We start from the raw sequence: 16,480 nt of genomic DNA on the forward strand, positions 1-16,480 counted from the left end.
GTAATACGTTAAGAGTGCCAGGGATTTGCAAGGCTCTGCAAGTCCCCCAGACAAACATGAACTTTTAAGTTGTGAGGTGTGTGCAAAATACACATGTAAATTAGAACTCAAAGCAGTTAGTTTATTTTTTTTACTTTGTTTCCATTTACAAAGGTATTTTATAGACCATTCTAATCTACTCTGACAAAACTACCTTTATTTGAAATCTAATATACAAACGTACCAATATTTGTAAAATCAAATCTATATTAAGCTGCAGAGAACACAGAATAAGTGCATATTCCTAAAGGTGTACATTAGTATATTCAAGAAAAATGTTCAACAATATAAATGAAAATAAAATGTCTTGAGTTTAATAATTCAATATTTTAATTGGACTTTGTGGTAGGGTGATATCTTGTAGTGAAGAAAGATGTCCTACTTTTTTTTTTTTTAGCTTTTCTCCATCTTTTAATTAAAATACAAGAAGATGTGAAAGGAAGATTAAGATTATGACATTCACATTCTGTCATCTATTCTTCAGAGAACATACCAACAGTACATTTTACATCTAGTCATTAGAGCTACCGGAGCAAATTAAGGCCTGGGTGTCTCAATCCCATTTGCATCTTTCAATGCATCTGTGGTGAGTGAGAGTGGGAGATCCACCGCCTCGTGTTCCCTGTTCCCCTGTAGCCACAGAGATCCATGGATTACAATTACCATGATCATTTGGAGATGTGTTTCAATATACTAAAATATGCCTTTAGGACAAGACTCAGGTTTTTTACATTTTAGTTTTCTACTGTGCCAGACAGTTTTGCACTTCATTTTTCCCTTTTGAGCTTTAGTCCTACTATGTTATGCTGCTTATTTATTGAAATGATGTTTTCAATATATTCCTGTCAGGCTTATAGAAGTCTTTGACACACTCCAAGTGAGCAGTAGCACAATAACACTGTAATATTTTCACGGCAATATTCAGAGATTTTAGAGCTACAGGCTGTATCATGAACTGCAGGAATTAGCATTGTTCCTCAAAGTAAATGAAGCTCCACTAACATCAGATTTTCCTGAAATCACTCTTGGATCAAGCTCCAAATTTTTTGTTTGTAAAAAGTTCAACCATTTGATGAAGTTTCGCTTGTCTGCAAACAGACAGCTGGCTTTTTTTTTTCCCACTGGAAAAAAGTGATAACGGCTAATAGACAAAGCCTTTTGTTTGTTTGCTACGAAACAGCTGCTTCTAATCTACCTTGGACTCACACTGGTATTGCAGTATCAAGGAGGATGTAAGCAAACAAACAAGAGGACAATGAGATCCTGAAGGGCAGATTTCCAGCACCAGAAAACCCACTAGTAGTGGATTCAGATGCAATCTGATGCAATAGCAATGTAGTTCACTGCAGTCATTTATTATATTGTCCTTTAGCTCCAAATGTGCAGAATAGTTTTCTACTGAGCCTGCATAATTGCATTGCAGGAGATATCTGGGACTCCTGGAAATGCTGGCAGCTGGGATAATTTTCTTCTGAACTAGCACGTGAGGCTCTTAAAATTCAGAAAGGCATTTTGTTATTTTTCACGGTGTTCAAATTTTCCTTGTTTATTCATGACTGTCCAGGGCAAAAGGGTAAAGACAAAGGCTCTGTCAGTAATAAACTCTCCATCACTATCTGCAGTCCTGTCCCTGATGACTGGGCTGTGTCACAGAAACCCAGCTAGCTGACACTGCGGCACCCGTCTCTCGTTTCAATCCCCTGTCTGCCCTCCTCCCCCTCCTTATTCATCACAGATCTAGAGCTGGAAGGATAGAAATTGAGGGGAAGCCAATATTTCCTCACACTTAATCTGTGTGTCCAGAGACAGTATACACTCTGGCCATGCTGTTAATCTCTAAATCCTCTAAACAGATAAAGCTTTCTAGAGAAGCTGGTGTAGACACCGAGGACAAGATAAAGCTCACTTGGTTGCTTCCTTGGAAGACTTCAACTTCCTAGCCTGAATGTGGACATAAAGTGCGGGAACAAATCCCTGTCTTGGTCTGGCAATTTCTTCCTGTAGGAGGAGATAAACCCTGCTGAAAATAGGGGCAGAACTATAAAACTTTATTCCAACAATCTGGGACATCAAGAAACCTATCAAGACAACCTCCAACTCAGCTGCTGTTTGCAGTGAACATGCTGGCTTCTCCTGGCCAGACTCGATACAGACAAGGCGCTTGTTGCTGTAAGGATTAAAATGCCCTTGACAAAGGAAAGGTCACTGAAAACTCCACATACTGCTGCAACTTTTCTGTGGTCTCTAAAGCTCTGCTCACTAGTTACTAATTTCTTGCTCTTCTGCCCAGTAGCACGGAGAAGTGGAACATATCACATATATTTCAGTTTGCTGCCTTCTTCAACTACCCATTGAACAGCCCCAGACTAAAGTCTCACTTTCCGTACAGACAACCCTGCATAGGATAGTCCAGCCTAGCTGTAAGTTCTACTTAGCTCTGCGACAATTTGTGACATTTCGGCTTTGCCAGAAAAGAAAAAAAAGGAAGGTCAAGAATAATACAAGATTGGAGTGCTGCTGACAGGACTTCCACAGGAGCTGGCACAAACTGGCACTAAATCAAGAGATAACTTCTTGACTCTGCTACAGTTATCCTCAGTGACCTTGGAAAAAAACCACAAACCCTTTCTGAGTCTCAGTTTCCACGGTAAAGAATGAGGTAATGCCCCTTTGCCCACCATTTCCATTTAAACTGGGAAGATTTTGATGGGGGATGTCATTGCATGAATGCACAGAGCCCATAGCTCAAGGATTCTGATTTCAAGAATGCTATAAAGTGTATAGTAAACTGAATTAAAGAACTGCCTGTGTAAAAGACCAGTACATTCATGAAATGTACAGCTGGAAATTCAGCAGGCTCTTAGTGTAACTCTGTGGTAGAAAGCCTATTCATATGCTTTCTTTTCTAAAAAAACAAGGGCAGTGCAAAAGCAAAAGACGCATCCATGAAGTAAATACTCACAGAAAGTAGGGATGCAAGTATCCTGCATCACGATAAGGCCTCTGATTGATTTTACTGCAGCCATTAAGTTTCATTTCTTGGGAAATGATCCCCATGTGTAGATGTGCACCAAGCACCTGGAAATCTCTTGAGTGAAATTCATAGCTGCTAGTGCAAATGCTTGCAAATAAGGTTTCACTCGAATTTCAAGCTCCCCCTGCCTTTTATTTTCCTCCCTCCAACAAACCTTCCAGCCCCCATAAGGAACATACAAACATTTTTGATAAACATATATATACATGCGTATTTGTTAAGAAAAAAAGTACTTTAAACTGCAGAAGATTCAAAAGTGAATACATTTTAGCAATGGATGCGCATAACAGCCTTCATTCTGTCTTTGTGCTTGTTCATTATATAGCGTTCTGCAAATAATAAATGGGTATTTATTCTCCTACTGTTCTTCTTAGGTGACTAGCAGATAATATTCCCAGTGTCAAATGGTTTATTTTTTAAACCTGTTGCTAATCTGTTCAACAGACTGCTTGGAAGCTATATGTCTGGGGTAGAAACCCCTTGACTAATAATTATAATTAAGTAATGAAGATTATGTCACCATATCTGGTGATCTGGCAGGTAAGGGAATACATGAAGAAACAGAATATATAAAGATGAGCCAGTCTAGAAGATATGCATCCCGTAGTCTTCAGGGTATTCACTAATAAAATTACTGAATGACTTGTAATTATATTTTGTAAGCTAAGGGAGAGCCAGAATCATATCTAAGGAATTGGAAAGGAAAAGATGGCCAGATTATTTTTTTTGTTATATATAAAGAAATACTAGTAATTACAATTTGCTAAACATAAACTTGAACTATAGTTAACTTAATCAAGATAATAAATAAGAAAGTCTGTATGTATTTGCACCAGTGAGGACTAATAACAACAAGTCAAGTGATGCAGATGCAAAGGCATATGACACCTTAACATTTTAGTTCATAATTTAATCAGATAGCTATAAGATACAGCTATAAAACCTTATAGGACTTTAGGAGTCATGGAGAGAGGAGTAATTCCATAGTCAACAGCAACAGGCATTTGAGTTCCCTCTCCAGTGAGACAGGACAATGATAAACAGTAAAATCCAAACTTGCCTAGTTAAATACAGAGAAAGCCATGGGTATAAAAAAAGGGGAAAAAGGGAAAAAATATTCAAAATTTGATAGAAATTTTCAAGAAAATTTTCCAATTAGCTTGAAATAGCATGGGTGGAATTCTACGTGACTTTGAAGTCAACATGAACTCCTGTGGGAGCAGACCATGTTTAATTCGATCTTGTTCAACATACATTTTTACACTGCGTTTATCGCTGTCGTCTCTGAGTATCTTGCAGGGGATCAGGAAGATGACTACAGTCTGTCACACATGGTCACGCAGCTGCTCCCCTGGGACAGAAGTGACTGTGTGCTGGGTCGTGCGCTTTGTGCCAGAGGTGAAATGGAAAGATCCCACCAGGTAACTCCAGTACTTCTTTCCCAAAAAACTGCAACGCATGGGGATGGAGGAGGTATATCTGGAATCAGGCACATATGCCGTGTGGCTACCACACGGATTCAGCCACGGTAAGGAGCTCCGTAATGATGCCAATGTGCCAGGAGAAAGGTCTGAGCCCATACCCGTACCTCTCCTCACCAGCTTGACTATACATGCGCTTATACCACGATCTGAGCAGTGCTAGCTGCAAGGAGAAGGGAATTTACAAACATATTTCACTTTCATAGCATGACACTGCCAGTCTTTCATCCAGGGGGTTATCTGACCTTTATTTCATCCTCTCCAAAGCAGCTTAACTTGTAAGAATCTTCCTCTTTGTACATTTTTAATTCAGAAGAGTAGCTTGTACTGATTATACTACAGGACCTCTGAGATTTACCACAGGTGGAATGACTACCTACATTTATTTAGCTTGCTCAGCAAACAGTCCTTTAAGGGCAATTACTGACAAATTAAAAAAGTCAAGTTAAATGTTGCAGAAATACAAAGGGATCACACAGTGTCTTAATCAGAAAAATACTGTTTGAAACAAGACATCATCAAAGACTGGTAAATTGAAAAATGTAAAACATCTGTTAGATAGCCCAGTTACCATTTGATCTACTGTCATAATTCTTAAGAAGAAACCCAACCCAAAATGCTGCTGTAGCTGCTCAGTGGTGGAATACAGAATTTCAGCAATCGGCAATTGGGTGACACAAAATGATGGAATTAAAAAAAGAAGATGCCCATTTCTTAACTTCAGTAGACTATAAAGGTATCCGAATGAAGAACTCTGAAAAATCTTCCTAGTAAATATTCAGTTTAAATGGTGTACTTAAGAGATAATATTGATAGCTCTGCAAAGCACCAAAATAACAGGTCGGTCATATTTTATAAATTTGAAGAGTTCTGGTAATAGATCTGACGTAGCATTTCCTCAAATGCTGTTCTTCACTGATCTGAATACAAAGAAAACAGGTGTGATTTTTTCCAGGCAGGCAACATTTTATAAAAGCATTCGAGACTAAACAGTCAACAAAGTCTCATTATAAATGCAAGAAAATTAAACACCATCATATTTTGTTGTTACAATTATGAAAACATTCAGCTTGTGTGTCATGCACTCCCTGCAGGGAAAACCAAGTTCAGCATTATGTAAACAACAACAGTGTCCTTAACAGTGGGAAATCTAGGGAAATTCACACCATGAAAATTTTCAGTGTAAAGGAACTAGTGAGGTTGTCTCCTTCACTCCGTTCATACCTTGTATTTTAAAAGTCAGTATTTTTTATACTGGCAGCTACAGTGAAATCTTAGTTACTATATTAAAGTAATAAATAACTACAGTGTCACAGATATAACTCAGTCTGTTGACTACTACTAAATACTGATGTTTTAGTTGTGAAATAAAAAGTCTGGTTTTCTTTGGATAGCTCTTCCAATTACAAAAATTTCTATTTATTATAAATATACATGATGACAACAGTCTCAAAATACTGTCAAAATGATACGACAGCTAGGATCTTAACTTAAATTCTTTAAATCAAGTTCTTTAACTTCCTTTTATAAACAGTAATAGGTTAAATGCTACCCGTTTAAAAATAATAATAAAAAAATGTTTGTAAGTATAGGTCATCGATATTATTACCAAATGAGACATGTACTTAATTTCTCCTATTGAAGTTTTCCCATATTGTGATCAGCAGACGTCTCTCTCATTCCCTAAGGAAGCTCCACATTCACACTTGCTTTGCACCTTGCAGCATTTTCTCTTAAGCTATCCAATTGTGCTTTTTAAATATCTTGATCTATAAGTCTTTTGCATAAAATTAAATAGCCCCCACTGCTACTTTTTTGTATCCTGGGGAATTCAGAGCTGTAAGCAGTGGTGGTCCACACCAAAACTGTGGCTCTGACACTGAGACATGCACGTTTCTTCCCAAACTTGGTGCTCATATTCCTTTCTTAATCCATGTGTACAAAGGGTCTCCCTTTTCATTTTAAGGGGATACCTTGTGTAATGGGAACATAAACATGCATTAAGAAATTCAACAAACACATCAACCGGAAGAGGCAGTATGGTACTTATACTTTCTGCAGGCGCTAGCCATAACGTGCACAAAAAGAAACAAATATTCCCAATATTGAAGTGATGGAATTTTAGGAGGAAGCCATTTGTGGTGGTGTGCTGGGAGAAGCCAGTGTTAGCCCCGAGCAGACCGTCCAGGCCGGGCAGGCAGGGCGGCCTTTGTTCCTGCCAAGTGAAGGAGCGGTTGAACCCGAAGCTGAAGGCCAGAAGGTAGGACGGCGGGGCCAGAGCAGGGCTAAACCGCCCGGACCAGCAGACGGACTGACAGCAGATAGGTACATCTGTTGATCCGGGACAAAAGGGCGCAAGGAAGGGAGGGCAGAGTCGTCACCCTAAGGAGGAGCTGTGTGGGGAAGGAGCGGGCTGAGCTCCTGAGGTGAGACTCACTGGAAGGGACACCTTGGCAAACGTGAGGGAGTGAACTGCCTGCTCCTATTTGGGCTTAGTATGTCCACACAAGCAGGACGCTGTGTACATTTCTTAGTAAATAAACTGAATTTCACTAAAGAAAGACCTGATTGTAAAAATCAATTTCCCCTACCAGCAGAGTAATTTGGCACAGCTCTGAATACTGGCTAAGCACTTGAGTCAAAAAGCAACCAGATAAAGCTTTGAGCCTGGTAGAAGGGTTACTAAAAGAATCTTTTCAAGCCTATTCTGGAACGTTACGAAACTTATTTCTTCTCCAGCCTTACCCCCAATGCTCACTGCCACCATTCTCAGAGGTTTCTTTCTTACTGCCAGTATGTGAAAAGCATAAACACTCGAGATAGTCTGCCTTCCTACAGCAGATTTCTTTCGTGCCTGTTCAGGTTTCAGAGCAAAGTCCAAATACAGAGATGTGGGAAAACCACCCCTAACAAATGGGAAATTGGTGGCCAATAAATGGGTGGAGGCATAAGAGGAATGCTTATCTCTTACCAAGTTTTATTTATCCTTGCTTCGGTGTGGAAGTCATACTGGTCCTGACTGCTTTTAAAGGGGAGGTGTTTGAAAGTCTGTGTTGGCACAGAAGGGTGAAGAATCAGGAGAGGTTCCAGCTAAGCAACGGCTGGACTCATTACCAGCTTGCTTCCTCCAGCCCACAAACCACCCAAATTGTCCCTCCACATCTACTGTCATAACACAAAAGCATGTTGCTTCTCTTCTCTGACACCCCAATACAAAATTAGCCTGGGGAACTTATAAGATGGTATGTACATATATGTGTATACGCCTTTTTGATAAAGCCCTATACTCAGAATACATCACTAAAGAAATATTATTATTCAATAAGCCCATGTTTCCTGGTGCTTTATTCCAAGATTAAGCAGACTATCGTGCAACAGTCAAAAGAGTACAGTATCCCTGAATGCATGGGGATTTAATAGGAGCAAAAGATCTCCCTCATACAGCTATGACAACTAAGTAACCTCACCAACTGTAGTGAAATTGCTCCCTGTAACCTAGGGCAGTTCACAGTCTTAGGTGTTTAAATCTATGGATGTGTCTTCAGTCTTGAGACAATTGGTCAGTAATATAAAACTTTATTTGTACTGTGTGCCGTTCATTTGTTTACATGAAAGTACATTTCTTTAATGAAAGGATTCCTTTTCTTTAGAAACACTTATATGTTGAGTTTGGGGCACTAGGTAAATAATAGATAGTATATGGAAACTAAATAAAAGTAACATTTACACTGTGAGTTATTTTCTTTTCCCTTTTGTTGGAAACATTCCCTCCCTCTCTGCTATAAACCATAAATCTTCTTCTGTAATGCTCTGTTAGCTTTAATAAGTACAGCACAGTAGCCAGTGCTGGCTTTCCCTTACTGTAGCTGAATGTTAAGCAGCATTGCAAAATGTTAAGTTGCAAGATAACTGACGAGTTTTCTTAAGACTTTTTAGGGAGATTGAGAATTAACAATGCTTCTCACCTCCCTCTTCACACTCCAATAGGAAAATGCTAATTTATTATTAACCTCGTCACAGCTGTCTCACATTCCATTTTCTCCGTTTCACAATTCAGACAGGAACATATGTGCTGGCACCACGCGTCTTTGATGGAAAAGCAGTTGGGATGCCATTCAGCAAAGATTCTGCTCGCGAAACTTCATGCAAGAGAGAGAGAAAACTTGCAATATTTAGGGCATAAACCCCATATATTGGAATTACAGTTCTTTCTCTTAAGATGTAGTTGATAACATCCTGATGCTTTATGGCTAAATTCCTTACTACAGATATTTATCCCCTGCCTCCTGAAAAACAAAATATGGCTTTAGTTCTATTAATACTGACAGCGGCGATATATACTGAGAGGGTGTGTTTATGCTGTTGGACTGAATTTCTTGCAGGAGTCCTAGTCTACAGCCCTTCGTACTGCCTGTGTGTTGATATGTCTGCGAGGAAAAGTTTGGAGGCAGGCAGACAGTTTCACAGCATCCGCAGGCGGTCCCAGCACATTGTTGGATTCCAGTTTGCCGCCCCCCGAGGTCTCCTGCCCTTCCTCGCTCTGTGCCGCCAGGCGCAGGCACCGTGCCTATGCCCTGTGCTGGGACATGTGCTGCTGGACGGAGCACCTCTCACCTTCTCACGTCTTCTGTAACGGCAGCAGAGGTGGTGAGGATGAATAAAAGTTTGCCACTAGTGATGGTTCGGTTGCAGTGGATCTGTCCCAGGCCTGGTACGCACAGATCAGGAAAGCATTTCACTTCAAAATAAAACTCCAACGTGGAACGTGTTCATTCCCCTGACAAAAACCTTCAGTCTGGAGCAGCTCAGCAGATTTACCCTAACTACCACAAGCTGGACAAGATCCTTTACAAATCAGCTATGACCAAGCCAGGCCAGCCATCCTGTCTATACTAGTTTCCAAAGCACAGGAGAGAGAGACTATTTCTTCCCAAGCCCAGCCTGGGGCCGCAGCAGTGACACTTTTCCTCTCTTCCAGGGCAAGTCAAAGCGGGGATGCCCGACCCAGCCAGCTCTGCGGCATTGCTCTGTGAGTGCGCTGGTGGGGGTGTGCATGCTACTGGGGAGGGCAGCAAAGCTGAAGGGAAGACAATGTCATCTTTAGGGAGGGGACCCCTGTTTAAGGAGGGCATACTGGCAGCCAACGGGCAGACCTGAGTGCCTGGGGCTGGGGAGGCTCTCCAAAAGACTCCCCCCTCTCCCAGTCGTCTCCACTTAAGCATCTTTGCTGTTCTCCTTTCATCCACCCAGCAGTAAAGCAGTCATAGTAAAGGGGTTATACGCTTTACTAGTCACACTCACAGCTCCTCAAACCTGTACTGCAAATCTAGTCCTCACCTATCAGCCATGTAAATAGGCAAATTTCAAGCCCTGGTAGTTGCAGGCTGTGGTCAACAGCTTGTAGTAGTTACAACACTCCAGATTAGACCACTTTTTGGTCCAGGGTGGGTCAATGTGGCATTAAGCAGATGTACTGTAACTGTAGTACACCATCACTCCACTAATCTCAAATGCCCATTTTACTTTCCAAGGACACATGAAGAAGCCACAGGTTCTCTATCCACATAGATGCAGATCAAGCATCTAAGACAGACAGCAGGGTAGTACCATTTGCACAGTGCCATCAAGGAGACACCTATCTCAGCCAGGTGCCCAGGTATTGCTACCTGGGGCCAGAGATCTTCTCCAGGCAATTCTCCTGGGTCAAGGTCTGCAAAGAAATGAGCCCAGCCACGCAAAGGGATTTGAGTAGTGATCTGGCAGGAGCCTGACTTCTAATGTAAAGTCTGCCCTCTCTTCTCCAGCATATTGGAAGACAGAGGAGAGTGAAGGTTTGCTCTTGGGAGACTTCCTTGCAGCTCCAAGTACAGGCTCAAACTGGTAGGATAAGGCCATGAAATACGAGATATGAAAAATATGAACATCAGTGCCAAGTTGCTGTGCCTGATTTTTGCTCGTTCCTGTTAAACTGCCTGTAATCAGAGAAGATGCGTTACAGCACATTCGTGGCTTCTGTAGCCCCCAGGCACCATGCCCATGCAGCAGTGTCCATCAGGGAGAGCTCTCAGACCCAAAGGATGGGGAGAAAGAGAGCATCTGGGCCTTTTTAAGAACGGAAAGATTAGCAGGCCACACTAAGCCTATGTTCTGGAAATCACGGACCAGAGGGAATGTTTTAAAGGATATCCAGGCCAAGAAGGAGAGGGAAGGATAATGAGATTTTTGCCTTTTGGGTACAGGTGCCTCAAAAAGACCAGTTAAAAAGCACAGGTCCCCATGGATAGGGCTATTCTCCTAAGAGGGACAGATACATCTTCTCTGGCATGTAAAAGATGGGGTTTTCTTTTGCTGCTAATTAGGCAGAGTTGCCCTGTTTTGCTGAATTGAAGTGTCTGCTCTTTGGTTTTGCATGGGAGTCAGCTCCTGCCAGAAAGAAAAGAGGACACTTTCCTGCCCTGGAGGTTTTGTGCACACCATGGACTGTGTCAGATGTGGCAGTGCAAGTGGTCTCACTAGTGCATTTTCGTTTCCCTATTCTAAAACTGCCAAGAGCAGATGTGACACTGGTCCGTCCTTGACCAGAGACTTTGGCTAAATACTTCTTAAACTGCAAGTGCTTGCAGAACTGTAAAATACCTTAGGACTGTTCCAAAGTCAAATAACATCAATATAAGGTGACAGAATGAGTCAAAGCCTATATGTGCTTGTCCATTCATTGCATGAGCTAGGTGGCCAATAAAGTTGCAGCAATAGCAAAAAACCCAATGATACAGATGCTGACATTTATACGCAGAGGGGAAAACATTATTTAAGAGTCTAACGGTATACATTCAGTTCTGCTGCCTGTGTAGTCAGAAACAAAAAAACCCCATAAATACATAATGCACAATGGTGGTTGTTCCTCATGTAGAGGTGTGAGTGGTTGAGTACGTGGTCCTAGCAGCAACTGGTGGTGTTTCGTGACCCAGTGGCTGTTCCACCTAGGTGTGGCTCTCCAGAGCTGCTGACTGTGTAGGGTGGGCAGAATCAGGATACCATGTGGCATAAGATGCATTAATTCCCTTTGATATTGAGGAAAAGGTGAGTTGGAAGTAGGCATCATATGGCCTTCCAGACCCAGGTCTCATGTGACTTGCCATCAGTCATAGGAGCACTGGGCAGCATGGTCATGCAGTCACTTAACAGTCTGATGAAGGGCCAGATAATGTGATTTGTGATGTCTGTGGGCTGTGGATAAGGCTGGGATGCACATAAAGCTGGGAAAGTGTGTACTAGGTAGGTCTGCAAGGCTTCAAGGTTTGTAGGACCCACAAAAGCATCTCAGTGTGTCCCAGTTGATGTGAAAAGCATAGAAAGCTGAGGTACCAGAAATGAGTGCGTGACAAAGATGAGAGTTTAGACTAGAGAATTAGTATTACCACCAAAGACATAGCCCACACTCTTGTACTTAAGTTTCAGGCTGTATACATAGTGGTCCCACTGTCTCCAAAAGCCAAGGGATGTTTAATTCAAGTAATGCCTGAATACAAACGGAGCAAGGCTTCTAGACTGTGGGCAAATACCAAATAGTATCCCCCTCCCCACACATGCAATTGCTTCCTCTTTACACACATAGAAGAAATACAGGCTGAATATCTTAGCAGGCTTTAACAGCCTCTTTTATAACATCACATTGCCTCAGATACAATAGGTAATTTCACTGGGATTCCGACTTTCCTGGTGCAAAGGAAACATTTAATTGCTCACATGTATTTTAATGGTTCTGGTTTTTACTGGTAACTCCATTAATGTGAGAATACTATAAAGACATACAAAACAATTTTACAAGAAATCATTAGTCATTGTGCAAAGACAATTTTCTAAAGCACAAATGGAAGTTATCAATATTCTCAAAATCCCAAACTGTACCAGCTTGCACAACTATTTTAGTGCACTTAAAAATGTTCATTCCATTAAAAACAATGAAACTTGGTTTGATGACTTAGAGACATTTTGTGAATGCTCATATTTTTGTCATTTTAAAGGCTGAAATCATATGTTAATCATATTTCCCATATTATCATCTTTATCTTGTTATTATATTTAAAATGCTTAGTTAAAATAGTTTGGATTGCTGGATCACCGAAGCCAAACAATAACTTTTAAGCAAACAATAATTTTAAGAATGCAATGAGAAACAAATGAAATTACAGCAGGGCTTCTGGAGTGACTGTAATTCAATTTCTCACTGAGCGTGATCAGTTCTTCCTCTCTTGGCGAGGAGTGTGATGGACAGGATCTGCCGTCTGCTCCATGAACAGATGTAGGGCTGCATATTGGGTTTGAGAGGCAAAGTTTCAGTAGGGGGGAGGGTACAGGGGTGGCTTCTGTGAGAAGCTGCTAGAAGCTTCCCCCACATCAGCCAGCTCCAAGATGGACCTGCCGCTGGCCAAGGCCGAACCTATCAGTGATGGTGGCAGTGCCTCTGTGACAACATATTTAAGATGGAAAAAAAACAAACCCTGCGCAACAGAAATGGCAGTGGGAGAGAGGAGTGAGAATATGTGAGAGGAACAGCTCTACAGACACTAAGGTCAGTGTTCATGAGCATAAAATTCACAAAGAGTACTTGAAGGGACGCAGCCTTACAATAGGCTACATCTTGGTGACTGAGCTTGGCAGGAAAATTGTCTTCTGTAAATACAGCTTCTACGCCATAAAACACTCTTCGATGATATCCATTTGGATTTTCTTGACTTCATAGAAGAAGGGAGTATTCAGAAGAGATTCAAGGTGTAGAAGGCCATGTGATATAAGATGTGACAGGTATTGTACACGGAAGCCTGCCTCAGAAACACAGTCAATGGGATGATGCCAAAAGATGTAAGGTAAACAGAGAATTTGTTAGAAAGCTTCTAGAAGGGAAAAGGAAACTTGGAGTGACAGGAGGAAAAGGGATTCCAGCTTCAGATGGATGTGGAGGTGGCTGCCTTTAGCCTGTGCCAGAGGGAAGACATTTAAGGCTCAAGAAGGTCAAGCTGTAGCAAAACTACCATAGTCAGGATGGGAGATTATGGGCACCTATAAATAAGTTATGATCTAAGAACTGCCTAATTGGATGTGAAGGGTGAAATGAGGGCTTGATTCCAATTCAGTTGGAAAAATTTAAGATTGCAGTAATAACTCCAAAATCCACTTCAGAACTGAAGTGCAAATGGAGCAATACATTATTCATTTCCCTCTTTTTCTGTATTTCTTTTTTTCCGCTGTACTGCCAGTGTCTGTGAGTTCACTTTCGATGCATCCTTCTCTTCCAGCAATGATTCTTCTGTTTCCATCCTCTTTCTTCTTCCCTAATTTTCCCAGGCTCTTTCCTTCTGCTTTTTTCTAGCTTCCTACTATTAATTTCTATCCGCTGTTCCCTATTCCCTTGCTTAGTCCCATGTCCCTTTTTACCTGCTCAGTTCTAGTGATTGCTTACAGTTAAAAACCCTATGTTAGATTCACCACTAGCTACTCTTGTTTTTAAATGCAACTCCTCTGATTTCCGCAGCCAGCAGCATTTCATTGGCATGGCGCTAGAACAGCAGCACAGGTGGGGAAGGGAACTGGACTCCCATATTTACAGTGGTTAAAATCACAGACTCAGTAAGGCTCAAAAGGAGTTGAAACTCTGCAGTTAGTTCTGCATCATGCCCTTACACGTGTGGAGGTGTCTGCCTTATCAGCCACACCTCCAACATATGGAGTCAAGATGCGGGAGGAAAGCTGCAGCTTCCAATTTAGAGGATACGTATGGCATCAAGAAACATCTCGTGAAGAGTGACTGACTTTGTTTCCCATAACGCATGTCAAGCTGCGGCACTGCGGTAGAATCAGGGGGTAAATCAGGACTCCCGTGACTGTAAGCAAGGCTACCAAATGTCTGGGGTTTGCCCGGACTTGTCTTCTTTTCCAGCCTCAAAATCTTTCTGGGTGAATGTCTGACATATGAAAGCCCTTTGATGATAAAATTGTTGGCCCTACCATACTTTGTTGTTGCAGAGGAACATTGGGCTAATGCTTCTCTTCGTGGCTGTTACCCAGCAAAAAGGTCATGTCCTCTGCGTTTGGCAGCACAGATCCTAATCCCAATCCTAACAACTGTCTGTCAAAATTTTCCCTTTGCCAAAAGACCAAGAGTGGAATGCAGTGGTTAACAAAGAGGAGAACAACGGTCTGGCTGTAAACCAGGAAGGGGTGTACTGCTGGCCCAAGGATGATCCCAACCTAGTATTTGGATTATCCAACAGGGTCAGGCAGTGCCACAACCCTGCTTCCACTTGTATGAAGTGGCCCTGGAGCAGGGACAACCCTTGAACTCCTCTCAAGCTAAATGCAGATCAATAGTCAAAGACTAGTCAACCTCATCTAACATGTTCATGGATGTTCCAAGTGATAAAAGCATTCAAATGACAACGTGTGCGCTGCGCAGTCAAAGCACTCCTACGAACATGAAGGAAAGATGAGCTGGTTAGCCACCCCAAACACGGAGTCTGCCTACGACACTGTCACTAGCTGTTTGTGGCACACAGTGGCAAGGGGCTGCTACATAGCTGGGGACTATGCCATGCATCCACATGGAGGGGAAACCCTTGAAAAACCTAAAATACAGCCAGCAAAATAGATTAAGTTATATAATTTTTTTTTTAGCTATCGGCATATTTTCTCTGGTTGCATTGCAAGCTAGTTTCTTGGAATTTTTAGTACCATGGCTGTAAGGCAGCATGTGCCAATACACATGCCCTTACACAGTAAGTACTTCTGATAAAAATAGTTTCTACATAAATGCTTCCTCTGGAAAAAGGGGTGATTTCTTCCTCTCCCTTTGTTATGATCATTTGTACCAACTGTTAACGACATTTTTTAAAACGTCAGTCTTATGAGTAGTATGTTGTCCTAGACATGACACTATCAAAAAATGTGCCTAAATTAGGCACCCTATTTTCCAACCTGGCTCCTTAAACTTAAATAAAACCGTGGTCAGTGAATCTTCTCACGGGTGCCAGTCAATTAGCATCAGTGATGATGCTAATCAGTTCTCCAGAAAATTAAGGCTCCATCAAAATCATCCAGATTTGTCACTAATTAAAAATACCAATGGTTGTTTTAATGATTTATTTTGATATCTGAATGTTAAAATCAACATAAATGAGACATTTGCAGAACTAATACTTAGTACCTAGTGAACACTCAACTGCTGTCCATCAGTTTATTAATAATTACTGCGTGCATAATTAGACTTAAAAATTTGTCTCTAGATTTTCAGCTTCATCTTGGGTTTGATGAACTGATTTACAACAGGCCTGTAGCATATCATCAGTGTAAAAGCCTCCTTTGCCCTGAGCTCAGTAAGATTATTTTTAAACCCCTGAGAGCTTTTGTTGGTGAGCTGTTAGAGCATGTGGGAGGACAGGACAAAGTGTACAATTTTGGAGAATACAGCTGCCATTAGTTAAGCACACAGCGTGAATTAAAGTGTCTGTACTGCTGCAAATGTTCAGAGCCTTTTAAAAAAAAAAGCCTCCATTTTATACCGGTCATTTCAAATACAGTAGTTCTGAGATTTTTTTGCATTTTTTCATCACAGGAAGTCAAGATATTTTATGCTCTTTCATACAGAAAAAGCATTGGATTATGTTAAATACATTATATATATATACAATCCATATAAAAGCTATCTTCAGAATACATAGAGACTGCAAAACCAGCCAAAGTTAAATGTGTCTGCACAACCTCTTGCATATTCATTACATGCGGGCTTTTTGAACACACACTTTCATGCTATCGTCTATGGAATATTTTAAACCTGTTTTCACTAGAAAAACCTCCCCGTTATATAGGAGCAAGCATAGCAGCACACCATCCTGAAATAAGCTTTTGACATTTTTACGCACCAGCCCTGCAG

The sequence above is a fragment of the Vanellus vanellus genome (genome assembly GCF_965231255.1).
Source record: "Vanellus vanellus genome assembly, chromosome: 2".
Classification (NCBI taxonomy): Eukaryota; Metazoa; Chordata; class Aves; order Charadriiformes; family Charadriidae; genus Vanellus; species Vanellus vanellus.